General features: G+C 44.9%; 1 long non-coding RNA gene across 1 annotated transcript; it reads left to right on the forward strand.

Moving 5' to 3' along the window:
• The first annotated feature begins 11,969 nt into the window (after positions 1-11,969).
• On the forward strand, positions 11,970-17,388 carry LOC137325051 (uncharacterized). Its single transcript, XR_010963792.1, has 3 exons — positions 11,970-12,004; positions 14,699-14,776; positions 17,264-17,388. It is a non-coding gene; the product is annotated as an uncharacterized lncRNA (long non-coding RNA).
• Positions 17,389-20,920: the final 3,532 nt, after the last annotated feature.

Genomic DNA, 20,920 nt, shown 5'->3' on the forward strand with positions numbered 1-20,920 from the left:
CTGCTATATCAGAAGATACCAAGCCCATCTGAGGGGGGACTGTTTCCTGACATCTCCAGAGGCAGCAACCCAACAGCAACTGCCACCAAATGAAAGGCCCGTCATCTACTCTCGGCTGTGGGTTGGGGTGAGAGACTCAGACCGTGTATGTAGGTTGGTGAGGTGGTGTTTCCCATTCATTGGAAAAGTTCCAATGGAAAGAAATAAAATTGTAAAATTGCACTTTCTCCATTGCTCCAACTGAGCTGAATCTAACCCATAATGAAAAGGAGGCAGATTCCACTGCGACAGTAGCCTCAGCTATATCACTGAATAAATATTCATTTCACTGGTCTCGGACGCTTGCTCAGCGGGAATTCACTTTAAAATATGTGTCAAACACAACATTTCTGATAAAACAAAGAGCAAAATACTGCAGGAGCTGGAAATCTGAAATAAAAACAGAAAATGATGGAAATACTCGGCAGGTCAGGCAGTATCTCTGGAGAGAGGAAAACAGATTAATGCTTAAGGTTTTATGACCCAGACAAACAGTGGCCTAACCAGCGGTCCTTAAAGGGACTACGAGGGGCCGCCCAACAAAATGATACTTTTGTTTCTGTGGAGCCACTGCTGGCCTCTGGTTCACCTCCACCCCCCCCCACCTCACCGCCCCACACTCTGATTCGCCTCCCCCTCCCCTTCTGGTTCCCCTCCCCCTCTGGTTTGCCTACCCCCTCACCCTCTGGTTCCCCTCCCCCTCTGGTTTGCCTACCCCCTCACCCTCTGGTTCCCCTCCTCCCCTCCCCCTCTGGTTTGCCTACCCCCTCACCCTCTGGTTCCCCTCCTCCCCTCCCCCTCTGGTTTGCCTACCCCCTCCCCTTCTGGTTTGCCTACCCCCTCCCGCTCTGGTTCGCCTCCCCCACCCCCAACTCTGATTCGCCTCTCCCCCCTCCCCAACTCTGATTTGCCTCTCCCCCTCCCACCCCCTGCTCTGATTTTCCTCTCTCCACCCCCCCCCCCCACTCTGGTTCGCCTCCCCCCCCCCCTTCCTCCCACTCTGGTTCCTCTTACATTTTTCCACCATTTTGAGTTTGGTCAGCTGTTTGCTGTGAACACAAACTGTATAACCAGAGTTGAGTCACCAGTCACGTCCTCTCCTCAACTGGCAAAAAGAGTTAAAGCCCAGAGGGTGGGATTATTACACCTTTCAACCTTTAAACAAAACCTGACTGTAGAAAGAAAATGATGGATTGTATGCATTGACGGTACAAAGAACGCAAATATCTGCTCCCTCATTTTGACCCGAAAATTACAAAACAAATTAATGACTCCTTAGGAATCAACTAAATGAAAACATTTTTAATCATGCAGCTCATCCATGGCCTCAGACTCTATAAAGGAGAGACTTCACCATCAGCACTCAGGTGATGCGCACTCCGCCATTTCACTCCATTAATCCCAGCCCATAATTTTTACCGCAAATAAACTGCAGCAGCAGGATAGTAGTTCACACATTGAAAAATGCTACTTTCTGATTTATATTGAAAATGATTGTACCGGTTTCACTCAGGACTGACAGTTTGGAGAACTTGACCCAATTTACATAGAACTAAAAAAAATGGGGTAGACAGGAAATTAGCAGCTGACCTCTGACCCTCCCCCGTCTGGGGATTACTAGTGCCGGCCGTCCTCGCCTCCTCCTGGGCATGGGTCTGTAGAAGCCACCACCTGCTATTCTCAAAAGGAATAGGTATAATAAACCTAGGATAAGTCAATTCAAAGTGATACACGAGCAGCAACATTCCATAGACTGGTCTGTCTAGCTTTAGTATACATCCACTTCTCCCCCCATCGTCACCTGCCTGCTATGGTCATTTTAATTCCCTGAGAGCTGGATTTAACTTAAAGGTAACATTTTTACTATAAACCGTACTGAGTTCCTTCCTGTGCAGAAATGGTTAAATGTGCCAGAATATGACAGGCACATTGTGATATTTCTAATACAATTCTGCAATGTCATTGTGATTTTGGAATGCCTTGGCTGGGTTTCTGTTTTTCCAAAATTTCCAACACTGGAAAGGAATGTGATATCTGGAAAAATTGTACAAAGGGTGACAATGCCCTTGTGCCCAGCCAACTCAGGCAAATGAGGCTTTGTCCTGCTGACCCTGTGAACTCTGGCGGGGTCAGCGATGGTGGGTACCATCAGGGGGCAATCCCCGCTTCACCGCTGGGATTGTGCAACAAGCAACTTTGGGTCCTTCACCTTTTCACCTGAACTTTGGTTACCCTCTTGTTTGTCACATGTTGGTTAATGAAGCTGGATAATCTCACTTGTGACTCTGAGGTCGCTGAGTGGGGAATTGTATCTGCCAATGTGGAACTGAGCTTTAAAAAGTCCTTCCCCACAGAGTCTCTGTCACCTTTCATTCAGATCAGGATAAGGAGTAATGAGTCAGCGGGCCAGGGTGGGAGGTGGCTTTGCGTTCAGGCCAGTGCAGTGTCAGTGGAACTATATTGCAGTGACAAAGGAGAAGCTGATACTGGCATTGGGAAGAAAGTGAGAAAATATTTCATGTTAAGCATTGTCATTATCATTAACATCATCAATCTATCACGCAGTTGGGCGCCGAGACATACAAATAAAGAGCCCCCCTCAGTGATCCTCCTGCATCAGACCTGTGAGCTGTGCAGAATGAGGTCAATTTTTAACAAACTTGAAGATGTTATCTCAGTGTCACACCGCTTTAAATAACATGTATCTCTTCTACAAAATCTTATCAAAGTGGAACTCGGAGGTCACTTGGCCACAATTTATTTTTTTTGTTGCTCTCAATACTTTCAATAATGACAATGGAGCAGCCCACACACGTGGAAGGAGTGAATCACTTGTCTACAACCATGTAATTTTGTTCCCCCACGAACAGATGGTAGTCAGATATTCTCACAGAGGCTGGCAATTAATTAGATGACAAGAATCACCACAGGGTTGAACAGGGTCCTGTCACTCTCGTGTTGGAAATCATCAAATTAAACATATTGGTGTTGGGTTTTTTTGTCTTTATTTTGCCTCCCAGGTCATCAGGACTTCCCACTCCACAGATGAGAGAATGGGTAGGCGAGCTGCTGCTTAGCTTTCAGCAACTTCAGCAAGAGCAGCCTCACCCCAACTCCCTGTGGCTTTTCCCTCCTTCCCTGTGGGGAAGCAGCTCACTTCTGTCTTGTGCTTTACTCCAGGCAGCACTGACTGAAAAGAAAGAAAGAAAGACTTGCATTTATACAGCACCTTTCAACACCTCAGGAGATCCCAAAGTGATTTACAGCCAATGAAGTACCAATTAAGTATAGTCACTGTTGTAATGTAGGAAATGCGGCAGCCAATTTGCAGAGAGCAAGGTCCCACAAACAGCAATGTGATCATGGCCAGATAATCTGTTTTTAGGTGTTGGTTGAGGGATAAATATTGGCCAGGATGCCGGGGAGAAGTCCCTTACTCTTCTTCAAAATAGTGCCGTAGGATCTTTTACGTCCACCTGAGAGGGCAGACGGGGCCTCGGAGATCAGGCGGTCACAGTGAGGAACTGTGGAATGTGATGCAGTTCCTTTGGCTGCATAGCTTCGGTGTGTTACGGAGCCAAGTATGCGTTATTTTCTGTCCCACCTCTTTTTTTTTAAACCTGCTCTTTTATCTACACTGTTTTTATCTATCAGCTTTCCCATTACTCCGTTCCTTCTGCTGGTAGGATGGGTTCTGAGCAATGGACTTCTCCAGGCTGTCGTCACTGTTGTTCATGTACAGAATGGCCGAGATCAAATGTCAGTCAAGGCTCAGTGGGTAAATGCGATACGTGGAGTGGTGCTTAACCGTTTCGGACCAGGAAGGCCACAGTTTGACTCCTCGTTTGTGCTGAATCATCTCATGTCAGCTGGGGTGGCAGTGGGGGCAAGGAGGGGGGCAGGCATGTGTTAGTGACCTCTGAACCTCTGGATAGGAGGGAGAATAAACAACCTAGGTAGGGAATCATTTTCGACTTGGCTGCGTGGGCAGTAACCTGGTGGAGTGACCACCCGCCCATTGTAGAACGGAAATAAAAATTGAACGGGTCCTATAACAGTTTGGCCATCTGCTCTGCCAGTTTAGCTGCCAAGGGATGAAGGTGAAAATAACTCCATGGTTATCGAGGATGTTACCAGATTATGATGCTTCCCTAGTTAAATAGCTTATCAACACTCACTGTATAGGTTCACACATGAATAATGCCTACCTGGCTGAGGGACCAGAGCTCCCCCAATGGTTTAGTGCAGAGGTTCTCTAGGGTGGGGGGTGTGTCCTCTAATGGGGGGAGGGACGCGATGAGGGTTGCCAGTGAAACCATAAGCTCAGCATAAGTCAGTTCCTTGAAGAAAAGTTAGACAGAAAATTGGAGAAACACTTTGGGTCTCACTGAATATGGGTATAATGTTCAATTATAACAACACGGTTACTGTTTTGTAATATTTTGTGGTAACAGCTCTACAGTGAGATCCACTTTCTCTCACAATAAGGTATAGTGATTATCAATGTGTCCAGGATCATAAAACTCCTCAATAAATAAAAACATTTTTTGAAAATAAACGTAAGGCTTTCACAATTCGTATTTAGAGCTCCCCCAATGTTTAGTGCAGAGGTTCCCAAACTGGGGGGTGTGTCTCCTGATGGGACGGCACAATGAGGTTATCAGGGGAGCTTGACACAGACCTTAGCTGTAACTCATTAACAGCGAATGCCTGCAGTATGTAACCCTCCCTTCAACTCTCTCAGGCTGATTTAGTGGGTATGTATTGACTATAATGATACTGATCCATACAGACCATAGGGTCCCAGGCCCAATCCCCTGCCTATGCTGAGGTGTTTTGCCTCAACAGGGCAGTGGTGGGGGTGCCATAATCGTCCTTAGTGTCTGGGCTAGGGAGGAGAAAGATAACGCAGAGCTCTCGCTCTTGGTCAGTATCCAATGGCCCTTTGTGGGAAGTGCAGGTGTATGGTTGTTGGATTTGGACAGGATGAAGCTCATCCGTGATGCTCTCCACGGGTGAATAGTTTGCAACGTTCACAGTCTGGGCTTATTCATGAAGAACTGCCTCTTGGGTGAGCTATCTGAGACCAGCTGGAGCCAGTGGGACCTGACCCCCAGGAAGGAGGGGAGAAAACTAGGGAGGGAAAAAAACATATTTCTACCAAACAATTAATATAAAGAGAACACACTAGAAGGAATGGGGTATGATAAATATGGTCTATCATGAGTGATCAGACTACATCTAATTGGGAATATCTATCATATTCCATTCCTCTTCCCATTCAATATCCTCTGTAGCTATACCCAATCCATGAAAGAAGGAAAGAAAGACTGAATTGCATTTATTTAATGCCTTTCACAAGTTCAGGACTTCCCAAAGCATTTTACTTAAGGCACCATCCACAATAAGCTGAGGCTGCCTAGTTAAACATGGCAGCACACACCGGGAGAGCAGAAAAGAGAAGCTCCAGCAATATTAGATGTACACATGTGAAAACAATTGTGAAAATAGTGACTTGACTCAAGCTCTGGTGCACTGTGGGTATTTACACTGCTACTGTTCCACTTATACTGGTCGGCGGTGAAACGGAGGAAGAAACAGAGTCCAGAAGGGTATGTTTTTCTACAGTTTTACACAGATATGCATTAACACTGAAAAAATTCTACCAGATCTCTATTGAAAACAGGTAATAAGTTTACAAAACTCAATTCTTTGACAACAATCATCTTGCAGTCCAGATACTTTGTTCTACATCTGCAAATAATTGTCCTCACCTGGGAATGTGGTAAATGCAGGCTACCGAAATGGTACATTTTTGGCAGGGAATTAAATGTGGGGCAGATGGGCCAAATAGTGAACAAGGCCAGCTGGGTGTAAAAGGGGTAGTAGAACCCCTAAAAAAAAGAGTGGGGAAAAGCTTATCGTCCCATTCCCACTCCTGATCCTGCCGATGCCATCATCGGGAGGGCCTGCTACTGGGCGGCTGGAGTGTCCGCCTGATTCAGCCTGAACTTGGATTGTAAAGATTGACATGTAACAGGCCAATCTTTGATGTAAGGACCATGTGAAGACTGCGATGTGCTTGTTGTTGATGTGTCTAGACAAGTAGACCTCAAATGGTTAAAGGGGAAGCATTATATACTAAATTGTTCCATACTCTTCTGTAAATGTAAACAATTTTACAACACCAAGTTATAGTCCAGCAATTTTATTTTAAATTCACAAGCTTTCGGAGGCTACCTCCTTCCTCAGGTGAACGATGTGGAAAAAAAAAGCTTGTGAATTTAAAATAAAATTGCTGGACTATAACTTGGTGTTGTAAAATTGTTTACAATTGTCAACCCCAGTCCATCACCGGCATCTCCACTTCTGTAAATGAGGAGAGATATATGTAACCTTATTGGTATCTTTCAGTTACCCCTTATTATCAGATTTTACATTGTAGAACTGCTGGTCAGACAGAGCTTGGGATTTGGTATTTTGAACAGAGCTTCTCCTTATGTGTCATGGTGAGACTCTGTTCTAATGAAATTATTAATAGAAGAATAGAATATGAATAGTCCAATACTAGGGGCCATTAATATAAGACAGTCACTAATAAATCCAATAAAGAATTCATGAGAAAACTTCTTTACTCAGAGAGTGGTGAGAATGTGGAACTCACTACCACATGGAGTGGGTGGAGGGGGGTGGGGGATAGCATAGATGCATTTAAGAGGAAGCTAGATATCAACATGAAGGAGAAAGGAATAGAAGAATATTTTGATTGGATGAGATGAAGTAAATAGAGAGGGAGGAGGCTCGTATGGAGCATGAACACTGGCATAGGCTGAATGGCCTATTTCTGTGCTGTAAATTCTATGTAATTCTGTGGATTCCTCACTGACGTTGAAAGGGAGGTCGACACAGAATGTCTGCTTCCAGAGTTCTGCTGATCAGTTGTTCTGCACAATACGGAGTGATTGAGGGACAACAACAACAACTTGCATTTATATAGTACCTTTAACATAGTAAAATGTCCCAAGGCACTTCACAGGAGTGTAATCAGACAAAAATTGACACCAAGCCAAAGGAGGAGACATTAGGATAGGTGACCAAATGCTTGGCCAAAGAGATAAGTTTTTAAGCCACGTCTTAAATGAGGAGGTAGAGGAGGAAAGGTGAAGAGACTTGGGGAGGAAATTCCACAGCTTAGCGCTTAGACGGCTGAAGGCATGGCCACCAATGGTGCAGCGAACAAAGTAGGGGATGCGCAAGAGACCAGAGATGGAGGAATTGCAGAGATCTCAAAGTAGTTGTAGGGCTGGAGGAGGTTACAGAGATGGGGAGGGATGAGGCCATTCATAAATGAGACACTTGTAAATGCTGGGGTATAACCTTTGCTACAGGCCTAATAACTGTCTTGCATTTCCTGGGAGCCTTGCGCACTAGACTGCTAGGGGTTGTGAGTTCCACGATCTGACTGAGTTGACAGAAACAATAAACTGCCACCATACCTTCTGCTGCTACTGTCATTATGGGGTGGGCTGCTAATAGGTGCATAATAGAAGCCCAGACTCAAGTCCCCTTCAATCTTCCCTCCGACCCCATGAGGAAAGATTGGCATTGACTTAGCCCCTCCCCATATCACATGGTCAAGGCTGAGGGCTTTGTCTCGATTAACCATGTATAGAAACCTATGATCTATCCCTGTGCAGCACAGATTATTCAAGCAGCCACATGCTACACCGTTATATTGATGAGTTAAAAGAAAATTATTTACTGCTGCGGCTTCAGTTGCATGTGATGGTCATTTGCAACCCACCCACGATCACAGAGTGGAAACGCTTGTGAGATGCCCAAAATGGCAGCACAGACGCACAAGGGGGATTGTTGTGCCTCTATTCTTAAAGGGACTTGCTACCACATACCCAAACTGTACTAAACATAGCTCATGAATTATTAAGAAACCAAAAATGGCCAAGCTAAGGGCACTTCAGGTTTTCAGTTTAACTCAGGTCATCTCCTTCTGAAAGATTCACTGAAGTTTATTTTTATATTCGTTCATGGGATGTGGGCATCGCTGGCGAGGCCAGCATTTATTGCCCATCCCTAATTGCCCTTGAGAAGGTGGTGGTGAGCCGCCTTCTTGAACCGCTGCAGTCCGTGTGGTGACGGTTCTCCCACAGTGCTGTTAGGAAGGGAGTTCCAGGATTTTGACCCAGCGACGATGAAGGAATGGCAATATATTTCCAAGTCGGGATGGTGTGTGACTTGGAGGGCAACGTGCAAATGATGTTGATCCCATGTGTCTGCTGCTCTTGTCCTTCTTGATGGTAGAGGCCGTGGGTTTGGGAGGTGCTGTCGAAGGAGCCTTGGCGAGTTGCTGCAGTGCATCCTGTGGATGGTACACACTGCAGTCACGGTGCGCCGGTGGTGAAGGGAGTGAATGTTTAGGATGGCGGATGGGGTGCCAATCAAGTGGCTGCTTTGTCCTGGATGGTGTCAAGCTTCTTGAGTGTTGTTGGAGCTGCACTCATCCAGGCAAGTGGAGAGTATTCCATCACACTCCTGACTTGTGCCTTGTAGGTGGTGGAAAGGCTTTGGGGAGTCAGGAGGTGAGTCACTCGCCGCAGAATACCCAGCCTCTCACCTGCCCTTGTAGCCACAGTATTTATATGGCTGGTCCAGTTAAGTTTCTGGTCAATGCTGACCCCCAGGATGTTGATGGTGGGGGATTCGGCAATGGTAATGCCATTGAATGTCAAGGGGAGGTGGTTAGACTCTCTCTTGTTGGAGATGGTCATTGCCTGGCACTTATCTGGCGCAAATGTTACTTGCCACTTATCAGCCCAAGCCTGGATGTTGTCCAGGTCTTGCTGCATGCGGGCTCGGACTGCTTCATTATCTGAGGGTTGCGAATGGAACTGAACATTGTGCAATCATCAACGAACATCCCCATTTCTGACCTTATGATGGAGGGAAGGTCATTGATGAAGCACCTGAAGATGGTCGAGCCTAGGACACTGCCCTGAGGAACTCCTGCAGCAATGTCCTGGGGCTGAGATGATTGGCCTTCAACAACCACTACCATCTTCCTTTGTGCTAGGTATGACTCCAGCCACTGGAGAGTTTTTCCCCTGATTCCCATTGACTTCAATTTTACCAGGGCTCCTTGGTGCCACACTCGGTCAAATGCTGCTTTGATGTCAAGGGCAGTCACTCTCACCTCACCTCTGGAATTCAGCTCTTTTGTCCATGTTTGGACCAAGGCTGTAATGAGAGCTGAGTGGTCCTGGCGGAACCCAAACTGAGCAGGTTATTGGTGAGTCAGTGCCGCTTGATAGCACTGTCGACGACAACCTTCCATCACTTTGCTGATGATTGAGAGTAGCCTGATGGGGCGGTAATTGGCCGGATTGGATTTGTCCTGCTTTTTGTGGCCAGGACATACCTGGGCAATTTTCCACATTATCAGGTAGATGCCAGTCTTGTAACTGTACTGGAACAGCTTGGCTAGAGGCGCAGCTAGTTCTGGAGCACAAGTATTCAGCACTACAGCCGGGATGTTGTCGGGGCCCATAGCCTTTGCTGTATCCAGTGCACTCAGCCGTTTCTTGAAATCAAGTAGAGTGAATCGAATTGGCTGGAGACTGGCTTCTGTGATGGTGGGGATATTGGGAGGAGGCCGAGATGGATCATCCATGGACTCCGCCATCATTGAGGACGGGGATGTTTACAGAGCCTCCTCCTCCCATTAGATGTTTAATTGTCCACCACCATTCACGACTGGATGTGGCAGGACTGCAGAGCTTTGATCTGATCCGTTGGTTGTGGAATCGCTTAGTTCTGTCTATAGCATGCTGCTTCCGCTGTTTAGCATGCATGTAGTCCTGAGTTGTAGCTTCACCAGGTTGGCACCTCATTTTTCGGTACGCCTGGTGCTGCTCCTGGCATGCTCTTCTGCACTCCTCATTGAACCACGGTTGGTCCCCTGCCTTGTTGGTAATGGTAGAGTGAGGAATATGCCGGGCCATGAGGTTACAGATTGTGCTGGAATACAATTCTGCTGCTGCTGATGGCCCACAGCGCCTCATGGATGTCAAATGAAAAGGCTTAAACATTTGACATCACCATAAATGGTCTAAACCAGCAAAAAGAGGTCTAAATAGGTGATTAGCAAAACATAGCAGCCCAACAAAGTTACAGCATTAACTTAATCCATATAATGAGTTCTAAAAGCTTACCAGTAACCAAGGTGATGATTATACTTGTCTATAATTTCCCAGTTTATCCCTTTCCCTTTTCTTGAATCTCCTACCAACCTCCAATCCTTTGGTTCAATTCCAATTTCCACAGATTTTTGGAAAAGTACAGTTAGTGCCTCCATTATCTCTTCCCCAACTTATTTCATTACACTGGGATGCATACCATCTGGTCCTGGTGACTTTTCTAAATGGAGTTTTCGTTTGAATACTTATCTCCTGTAATAGTTCTCCCACATCCTCTTCAGGTACTGCTACAATTCTACTTTCACCTTGCTGTGTAAAAACTGAGGCAAAATACTTATTAAGCATAAGAACATAGGAACATTAGGCCTCAGGAGTTGGCCATTCAGTCCCTTGGGCTTGCTCCACCATTCAATTAGATCATGGCTGATCTTCACCTCAACTACATTTTCCCGCCTTTGCTCCACATCCCTTGATGTCCTAACCTAACAAAAAATCTATCAATCTCAGTGTTGAAAGCTCCAATTGACCTAGCATCCACAGTGTTTTGAGGGAACGAGTTTCAAATTTCTACTACCCTTTGTGTGATAAAGAGCTTCCTGATTTCGCTTCTGAATGACCTAGCTCTAATTTTAGGATTATGTCCCTTTGTTCTTGATTCCCCCGCCAGAGGAAATAGTTTCTCAGCATCTACCCCATCAAATCGTTTTAACATTTTGAACACCTCACCCCGATCACCTCTCAATCTCCTAGACTCGAGGGAACACAAGCCAAGTTTATACAACCTATCCTCATAATTTAACCATCTAAGCCCCAATATCATTCTGGTGAATCCGAGCTGCACCCCATCCAAGGCCAATATACCTTTCCACAGGTTTGGTGCCCAAAACTGAATGCAGTACTCCAGATGGGACCTGACCAAGGCACTGTACAACTGAAGCATAACTTCCTACCCTTTGTATTCCAGCCCCCTTGAGATACTTAGGAGGCCGTTTAGCGCCTAAAAAAACAGACACTGCGCAATCAAATTCCTGGGCCCCAATCTTTCTACATATTCCTTGTTAGCCTTCGTCTAATGATAGAATCTCCCACAGCATGCCCGCTATTACTGCTTTTGCTTGTTTCCACTTGGATAACCTCTTGCTCCACAGTGCCATAATATTGCTCATGATTACCTTTCGCTGAGTCACCATTCTTGTCTGTATTTGACACTATCAGATGGATGGTTAAGAAAACTGGGACCTATTAGATGGATTGATAAACACACTGGGACCTATCAGAGGGGGGAAAAACCTCCTATTTCTTATGTTTTTATGTATCCAGTATACTGAAGCTATTTGACAATATCAGATTCATGGATCATCTCTGCACCGACTTCTCTCATCTTCTATCCATTAAGGGGGGGTGGGGGTGATCACTCATTTTCTCTCCTCTACCCATTTTATTGTGGGGTGACCACCTTCTGGGAAGTATGTTCCCCCTTCCCCCCCACTGCACCCCATGGAAGAGTGTCTCCAACTGTTCCTCAAACTCTGTGACCTTGAGCTAGATTTGACAGAGGATTGTGTGAATGATGTGTTCAGACAACTGCAGGAGAGGTACTTTTTGGCCTTTGTAGCGTGTGAACGCTTTGCAATCGCTGCACGTATTGATTCACAGAAAGCTGCAGTACATTGCCTCATTTGGAAATTAGAAATGTATTTTTTCATCAATGACGTGTTGAGGCAGCAAGATGGCAATCAGAGTTCATTGATCCTGTGAGTAACTAAAAACATTACCAGACAACTTCCTGCTTCATTAACATTTCTTCAGAATTGTTTTTTTTTTAAACTTCAGCTCATGATTCATAAGAATATATAATAATTTATTTTATGATTTTGACTTTAAGGAGAAATATGCTTTAATTACAGACCATTGACTCTAAAATTGCCAACAATGCGATCCTACAATAACAATCTGCCAAATTAAAGTACCTATATTTCAAAGAAAACCTACAATTTTGATTTTTTTTCTTGATGAAAAAATGAAAGCAATGCAGTTCTGTGGGAACCTGAACAGGTTTGTGTGTTGCAGGAGGGTCAGTAATCATAAGAGACAGATTTAAGATAATTGGCAAAAGATCCAGAGGTGAGATGAGAAATGTTTTTACACTGTGAGTTGTTATGATCTGGAATGCACTGCCTGAATGGTGGTCGCGGCTGATTCGATAGTAACTTTCAAAAGGCAATTGATATCTACTTGAAAAGGAAAAATTACAGGGCTATGGGGAAAGGGCAGGGGAGCGCTGGCTGCCTCGGGGCAAACCCAAGTCGCAGCGGAGACCTGAAGCAGGCGTTCGGCCCCGTATTTGCACATGCAAAGGGCCCAGCGCATGCTTTAGGCATGGGTAAAGGATGTCTCATTTGTCTTTTCCCAATATGGCGGGTGGCGCTCTCATTTTAAATTTATTGGCGTGCTGCCATTTTGAGGGGCAGAAATCTGGAAGGCCAGCTACAGAGTGTGGGTCTGCAGCACCACATTAAAGGGAAGGGCTGGGTCAATTGCGTGGGGCACGATTGTCAGCGTGGAACAGGAAACGAATTACACTCCTTCTGATGCCTAGAAAGTGCTATGCAAAGTGCTTTTTTTTCCCTTACCAGCCATGCTCTCAGCAATCTCTAAGTTGTATTGGTTTCTGCTATATATATAGCGGGCAGGTCCAGCACTCAGTGGGCATTGCATTGTCCTTTATCAAAATGGCATTGGAATATTAATTGTCATGGGGCCCCAATTTATGTGACATAATAAGACTCCTGCCTGTTTCTGGCAGGAGCACTGGGTGCCCAAATGGAGGCCTGCTCGAAAATCGCAGTGGGCAGGAAGTTGGCGATTTTTTTTTGTTTTGCTATTACCTTATTTATGCTGAGAAAACATGGTGGTTGTGAGGTTAGAAGTATCCCCAAGGTGCCTTTTTTTTTAAAAACAGAAAATGTTTCTCTATGGCTCGGTGGGTAGAATGTGCTCCTGATGTGTTATTGAAGGGGGCATCGTCTCAGGATAAGGGATCGGCCATTTAAGACTGAGATGAGGAGGAATTTCTTTACTCAGGGTTGTGAATCTTTGGAATTCTTTACCCCAGCGGGCTGTGGATGCTCAGTCGTTGAGTATATTCAAGACTGAGAAGTGGAGTTGAGGTCGAAGATCAGCCATGATCTTATTGAATGGCGGAGCAGGCTCGAGGGGCCTTATGGCCTACTCCTGATCCTATTTCAGTTCTAAGTTCTTAACCATCCCATGTAGCCATTGCAGCCACAAGCCACCTCCCCCACCGCCCCCCCCCCCCCCCCCGCCTCCCCCCATAGCATTGTCCTGCATTACAACAGCAAATACACTTCAAAAATACTTCATTGGCTGTAAAGTGCTTTGGGATGTCCTGAGGTCTTGAAAGGTGCTATATAAATGCACTTATTAGAGTCATTCTGTAAAAACACAGAACGTAATGGTGTGCTGTCAGCTGATTTTTATGCTGCATTTATGGTGTCTTTCTTTCTTCTTCTTTCCTACACCATATGAAGAATGACCCCTCAATCCTCTCCAAGCTACGTGACCATGGACCCTCCCATCCCTGGATGGCTGAGTTGCCTTTGCTAACTGTATAACATTCTCCAATTACACATAATAGTATCAATAACTAACTCAATTCATATACTGGCAAGGCATTGTACAAACAATGCTGGGAATGAACCATTAATGTAGATTTGTTTTGAGTGTTTTTTTGGGATGTGGGCAACGTTGGCAAGATGGTATTTATTGCCCATCTTTAGTTGCCCTGAGGGCATTAAGAATTACAGCAGGACTAGAGTCACATGTAGGCTAGGCCAGGTAGGAGGAGCAGATCCCTTCTTTGAAAGACAGTGATGAAAAAATTGGGTTTTAACTACAATCCAGTACCTTTCAGGATCAATTTATCTGATGCCAGCCCACAAATTACCAGATTTATTGATTTCAATTTCCCAATGGTGGGATCTAAACTCACAATCTCTGTGTTGCTAGTCCAGTACCATATCCACTAGGCTACCATATCCTTCAAAATATAATAAATGACACACAGTACGTACAGTCTTTTACACATGTTGTCTGGGTTCTTATTTGTTCTTATACCTGTTTATGGATTTAAGGTGTCAGCCTTGGTTCAGTGGTAGCACTCTCACCTCTGAGTCCAAGCCCCTTTACAGAGACTTCAGCACATAATCTCGGCTGGCACTTCAGTGCAGTACTGAGGGAGTGCTGCATTGTCAGAGCTGCCAATTAAACTGAGGCTCATGAGGTGCATGTGGAGTTCTCCTGGTGTCCTGGCCAACATTTATCCCTCAACCAACAACTAAAAACAGATAATCTGGTCATTTATTTAACTGCTATTTGTGGGACCTTGCTGTGTGTAAATTGTTGTCGCATTTTCTACATTACAACAGTGACCACATTTCAAAAGTACTTCAGTGGCTGTAAAACGCTTTGGGACATCCTGAGGTTGTGAAAGGCACTATGTAAATGTAAGTTCTTTCTTCTTTCTGTCTTATTGCCAACTTAGAACCAATTTTTACCACTGTTAACTTAAGAATGTACATTGTGCATGAGGGTATGACCTTCTTATGCCATTTGCTCCTCCTACCCTGATTATCTGTGGCCAAAAGGGGCAGCAGAGATGAAAATGCTTCTTGCGTTCACACCAATGCTGTTTGCTAAAATGATCACCAGGAGCAATTTCAGTCACCCTTTGAGTGACTTATTTCCTGACCACCTCCTGCGCCACCTGAACCTTGCCTTACCCCCACCCCCTTGCGGTCTAATGCTCAGCTTCTGCTCAGTGCTTCCCCATAGGAACATCACTTGTGTGAGGTTCAAACCTCCCCTGCACCCACTTTGTGGTACTACATGTGGTTATGCACAACGTTTTAAAACAGCTCTTAAATCCACCTCAATAATAGCTGTGAAAGTGTATTAATAGAACCATTCAGTACAAATGAAAGGAGACCATTCTGTCATTGTACAGGTTGTTGGTTAGACCGCATCTAGAGTACTGCACCTTGTTTTGGTCCCCTCACAAGTTGGGTGATATAGTGGCCTTGGAAAAGGTTAAGAGGAGAGTGACAAGAATAATTACTGGCTTAAAGAACCGTAATTACGCAAATAGGCTTAAAGAGCTGGGTCTATTTACTTTAGAGCAGCGTAGACTTAGAGGTGACCCGACAGAGGTATATATGATAATGAAAGGGCTGGATTGCGTGCCTATTGATAGATTATTTCAGTTTGATAAATTGGTGTGGATGTGGGGACATGCATTTAAACTACACAAAAGTAGGAATAGGCTCGATGTTAAGATGTTCTTTTCCCAGAGAGTAGTGAACCTCTGGAATGCATTGCGGGTTTGTGCAGTGCGTGCTGACTCTCTGCGTGTCTTCAAGAGGGAGCTGGACTGGTGTTTGGCTGGGGCAGAGATCGCTTTATGGAGAAGGTAAGTGGGTTAACAATTAACCCACTCGTGGTCAATGTGATCTCCTGGACTGATTTCGATCGCCTGAGGGTGGGGTGGGGGGGGGAAGTCGGAGAGGAATTTTCCAGAGTTTTTTCTCCCCCTTATTGTTTTTTTTCTCTTTTTCTGCCTCTCCCAGAAGATGACGTGGCTGCGGGTCGCCATGATCGACCCAGGCATCATGGGCTTGATTTTCCCGGGAAATTACAGATGCGTTGGGGGCTCCGAAAACTGGCTCTATCCTGCCGACTTCCAAGTTCCCCATGAACGCATCTGTGTGCATGCGGGCGTCCCGAATGCGGAAGTCCTGCCAGCAATTAAAGCCGGCGGGGTGATAGTTAAAGACCCAAATGTACCTCATTGAGGTACTTAAGGCACTTTACTTGTGACAGATTAAGTAGTTAGAACGATTTTTTTTTAACTTACCTGGGCGGCTTTCCCACAACTTTTGATTCACGCCTGGTTTGAAGGGCAGGATCAGGTAAAAAGAAACGAAATAAATTATATAAAAAACAATTGCACGAAGTTAAAACACAAAATCAACCTACCCTTCCACCCTGCTCCGATGTCTCCTTCTCCGATCTCCCCCTCTTCACCCCCCTGATGTGCCCCCAATCTCCCCCTCTTCACCCCCCCCCGATGTCCCCCAGATCTTCCCCTCTCCCCCCCCCCCGATCTTCCCCCCTCTCCCCCCCGATCTTCCCCCCTCTCCCCCCCAATCTTCCCCCCTCCCCCCCCGATCTTCCCCCCTCCTGCCCCGATCTTCCCCCCCTCTCCCACCCCCCCCGATCTTCCGTTCCAGCGCTGGATGATGTCATGCTCTCTCTCTTTCTCACCCCTCCCCTCGCGTTGCAGCTCCTGACGCCACCATTTCAAAATTGAGCCCATCATGAGTGTGGGACAGGCTTGATGGATCAGCTGGTCTATTCCTGCCTGTCATTTTTGTATGTTATATTCAATGTACAAAAATACCACTCTGCTAAAAAACAATTTCCTCAAAATTGCACTAAAATGTTAAAAAGGGAGGCATTGCTTAGAAATTATGATTTGCGATACTAGTGAATAAGGCTTAACTCATTCACCTGACATTCCCTTGTCTGCTATTCTAATGCAGGTGTTAACTCATTTATTTTAAATGCGTTAATACCTCAGGTACAATAAAAGAAAAAAGAGAATGTCATTGAGTATGTTAGCTGTTCATTCATTGATATCTCTCATTTCCAGCCTTATGTTCTGTCATTCAGCCTCATTGTCCATGTTAGTGATACTAAGCTTGTGAGTGAATGGCCCCAGGACGGGAGGGAAGAAAAGAAAGGAACAGCAAAGGAGGTTGAGAAGTGAACATTACTAATCCCTTGATTCTTCAGTTCTAAATGTGGTGCTGCATTTGAAGAGCCCTTTATCACTTCTTTTGCTATGGATTTACAATATGTACCATACTGGCGAGGAAACAACATGGAAAAGGTCAGCCAGTACTGAACAAACCTTTGTTTATCTTGTTTTGCAGTATTCCTGAACATTCTGTCTGCAGAGCTGGACAACTGGTGGGAGGTTAAGATATTGGATACTCCAGCAACACCTGGGAGAGTTGTGCGGAAGGTTCCAGACTAAACAGCAAAGTCCATTCTTAATCCCATGCAATCATAATAAATCTGTAATTGTTTATGATTTTTTAAACTTTAACTTTCTATCATTTAATATCAAAAATTTCCTTTAGTGTCGCAGTGTAAGAATTCCCAAGAGACAATAGAATCTGAGGCTCATTTATAAAGAGCGCTTTATGATTATGTTACATATAAAAAGTGCACAAAGGAAATCTTGCCTATCCGGTCAAAGTACATATTTTGAAGTCCTTTGGGTAGAAATTCCTGTCGCTAGGCTGGCACAAAATGGGAACGATCCCTAGGCCCAAGGTCTGAATGATATTGGGCCTCGGGCCTCATTTTTGTAAGCCTGCTGAGCTGCGGACGCCTACCACGTATCCCCAGACAGCTCGCTGGTGAAGCAGGCCACTCCAACAGCAGCAGCAGGCCCTCACATAGGTCCTGGGGTGGAGGAAATCGGGGGTGGGTTGGAGATAATCCGGGGGAGGTGGGGGGGTCTGCAGTATTTCTGTGGAGTCAGGCGGAGCAGTCTTGGTCCTACTGACTCCATATTAAAGTAAGTTTAAAAAATTTACAAAACAAAAACTTACCTGGTCTTTGGCAGCTTCTTTAGGACCTTTGGTTAAGACCACTGTAGAACTGCAAGAACCAGTCAAAGCTAGTTTCTGATCAATTTTGGAAGGGGGTCCTAAAACACGTGTTGGGCTCCTTAGTAGCATATTCAAAAGGCCCTAACGCCTGATTTAGGCCGATGCCAGGGACGCCTTAAGAGTGTCCAAACCAAAATGATGTCTGGCGTGTTTCCGACGCTGTTTGAACGCTGGAGATGAAGCCCTAATTTGGACCACCAGAAAATGGGCGCAATGAGGCCCTGTTTCTTTCCCCTTGAGTTGAGTGCCCTCTACAGAATGGACTTTCTCTCAACAAGAGAAATGCAGATATTTCAGCTGGGCATTCTGTATGATACTGCCTCCCCCTAGTGACTGCACCTCCTCATCATCATCTGTCCTCCCTGCACCTCAATGTTAATCCTGCAGCATCCTGAAATCAAAGTACTGAACGGTACCATAGGACAGCAGGATGAGCACTACATAACTGAAATTGTTAGTGTTAAGGGTGGTTAAATTGCTGGGGTAGATTTTCTTCTTTTATAAATTAGGTATAAATAATCACCTGGGCAGAGCTCATGGAAGAAAATCAGGTGGAAAAAAAATCACAGGCCCGAACAGGAGCCTGCCTGATTTTCCAACCATTAATTTTATCTCTTTTACCAACTCTTTTCTTTCTGTGTCACTAATGCACTGAGGTTACGGTCTTGTTGAAAAAGGATATTTCGAATCAATACTTGACCCGCTGGTGATAAAAAGAAAGACATTTATAGTGATTTGTTTATCTGGCGGCCTCAGTCTTTGTACTCTTAGGATTGTCCTTTCCTGCCTGATTAACCTGCCTTGTCTATGATGCACAGTACATTACCAACACAGGCAGGCAAGGAATGCCTACAAAATTGGCTGCCACCACACAGGCTGATAGGTGCCCTTCAGGTTCTCCCATGCTTTTACACGCACTTATTAGAATGGTACCTCTGCGCTACTGTAACCCAAGGGGTGCTGAACTCATACCAGTAAGTAGGTAATTATCAGTTTCATAATGCACCTCATAATATCACAATGTCATGACCAGAACTGGTTTCTGCCATGCTCTGTGTGCTCCAGCTGGACTCAATGCATGCCGAACTAGAAAACTAGCAAAAGCTAACCAACAATTTACATAGAATTACATAGAACGTACAGCCCAACAGGTCCATGCTGGTGTTTATGTTCCACACGAGCCTCCTCCCACCCTTCTTCATCTAACCCTATCAACATTTCTCCCTCATGTGTTTATCTAGCTTCCCCTTAAATGATGATCGTCTCAACTACTCCTTTTGGTTGTGAGTTCCACATTCTAACCACTCTCTGGGTAAAATTGTCTCTCCTGAATTCCCTATTGGATTTATTAGTGACTATCTTATATTTATGGCCCCTAGTTCTGGTCTCCCCCACAAGTGGAAACATCTTCTCTACATCTACTCTTTCAAATCCTTTCATAAACTTAAAGACTTGTATCAGGTCACCCCTCCCTCTTTTTTCCAGAGAAAAAGCCCCAGCCTATTCAATCTTTCCTAATAGTATAACCTCTCAGTTCTGGTATCATCCTGGTAGATCTTTTTTGCACCTTCTCCAGTGCCTGTATATCCTTTTTTACAATATGGAGACCAGAACCGTTTACAACACTCCAAGTGTGGTCTAATCAAGGTTCTATACAAGTTCAAAATAAAAGTTGACACAAGCCTCAAAAAAGATGACAACTCAAAGAAATAGCCCTGGCCCAGGATAAGTAATTACACTGAAAGTGCAGTGGGCACAACCTGATCATAATTTAATAGGCCAGAATTTGCTATCAAAATAACGGTGAGCCTAATACAAATGCTACAGCAACTTCAGGAAAGGAGCAGATGCGTGGTTAAAGGCGAATATCCAAAAGTTGTTGTCCGAGATGTGCCGCTGCATTGTTAGCTTTGCGAAAACGACATCTCACTGTCTGCCTCACCGTTGAAATGCATTGAACGGCGTAAAGTAGCTGTATTTGCGCGGTAAATACGAACTAAACTCGCCACAGAAGGTTAACTCTAGTCATTTCAAGTGTAAGTACCCCTTTAATGACATAATAACTGTTAATTACTGCCAGTCAACCTCTCTGGCATTGAAAATTAACTATTGCACAGAAAGAGGCCATTTGGCCCATCGAACCATCGAGCACATATTATAAATGTGGAATTTCATTCTGTCAGGTTTTAATTGTTGTTGGAGATTTTAAAAATGTCATATTTAAAGTTTTAATATTGTTTTTTACTTTTCCTTTCTGTCCCTTTTTTTCTCTCTCTCTTAATCCAATCTTTCTTTCCCTCTCTTTATTTCTCTTTCTGTACCTGATTTGACATTGAAATCACCCACTCTAATTTACACTTCCTTCTCAATCCTTGTGCTGTTTATTTCTCAATCCTTCAATCTGATTGATTAAGGAGATACACAGTTGCTTGCCCTGTTCACTCAGGTCCCAGACGTCCTGTTTCCCTCACTGCACCGTTATCAGCTCGCACTCTCAGCAACTTGCCACGCAAAAAATTTAAAAACCCTAAACATGCAAGGGCAAGTCTAACTAAACGGCAGACACCGTTAGATGCCCTGCTACAGCAAAATCTGGCCCAATGTTCCATCATTGTATAGTGGGCGATTGCAACAAAAATTTCAGGGATTTTTCACTCATTTATTGCAGAGGAATTATAGGATTTTATGGATATGTATTTTCACTCTCTGTTGCTAAACCTGATTGTTGAATTGCTCACAACACCACCCTTTGGCCTAGGAATTGGAGTGCACCCATTTGCACGGGGGTTATAGGGATCAATCCCTGCACCTGGATGGATTGGCCTGAGGAGCACCCAATATTGGGGCTCGAGCCTCATTATCATTGAGCCGGTGAGCTGCAGACACCTAATCAGCGACCCCAGGCGGCTC

This window comes from Heptranchias perlo, chromosome 9, assembly GCF_035084215.1.
Source record: "Heptranchias perlo isolate sHepPer1 chromosome 9, sHepPer1.hap1, whole genome shotgun sequence".
NCBI classification, from domain to species: domain Eukaryota; kingdom Metazoa; phylum Chordata; class Chondrichthyes; order Hexanchiformes; family Hexanchidae; genus Heptranchias; species Heptranchias perlo.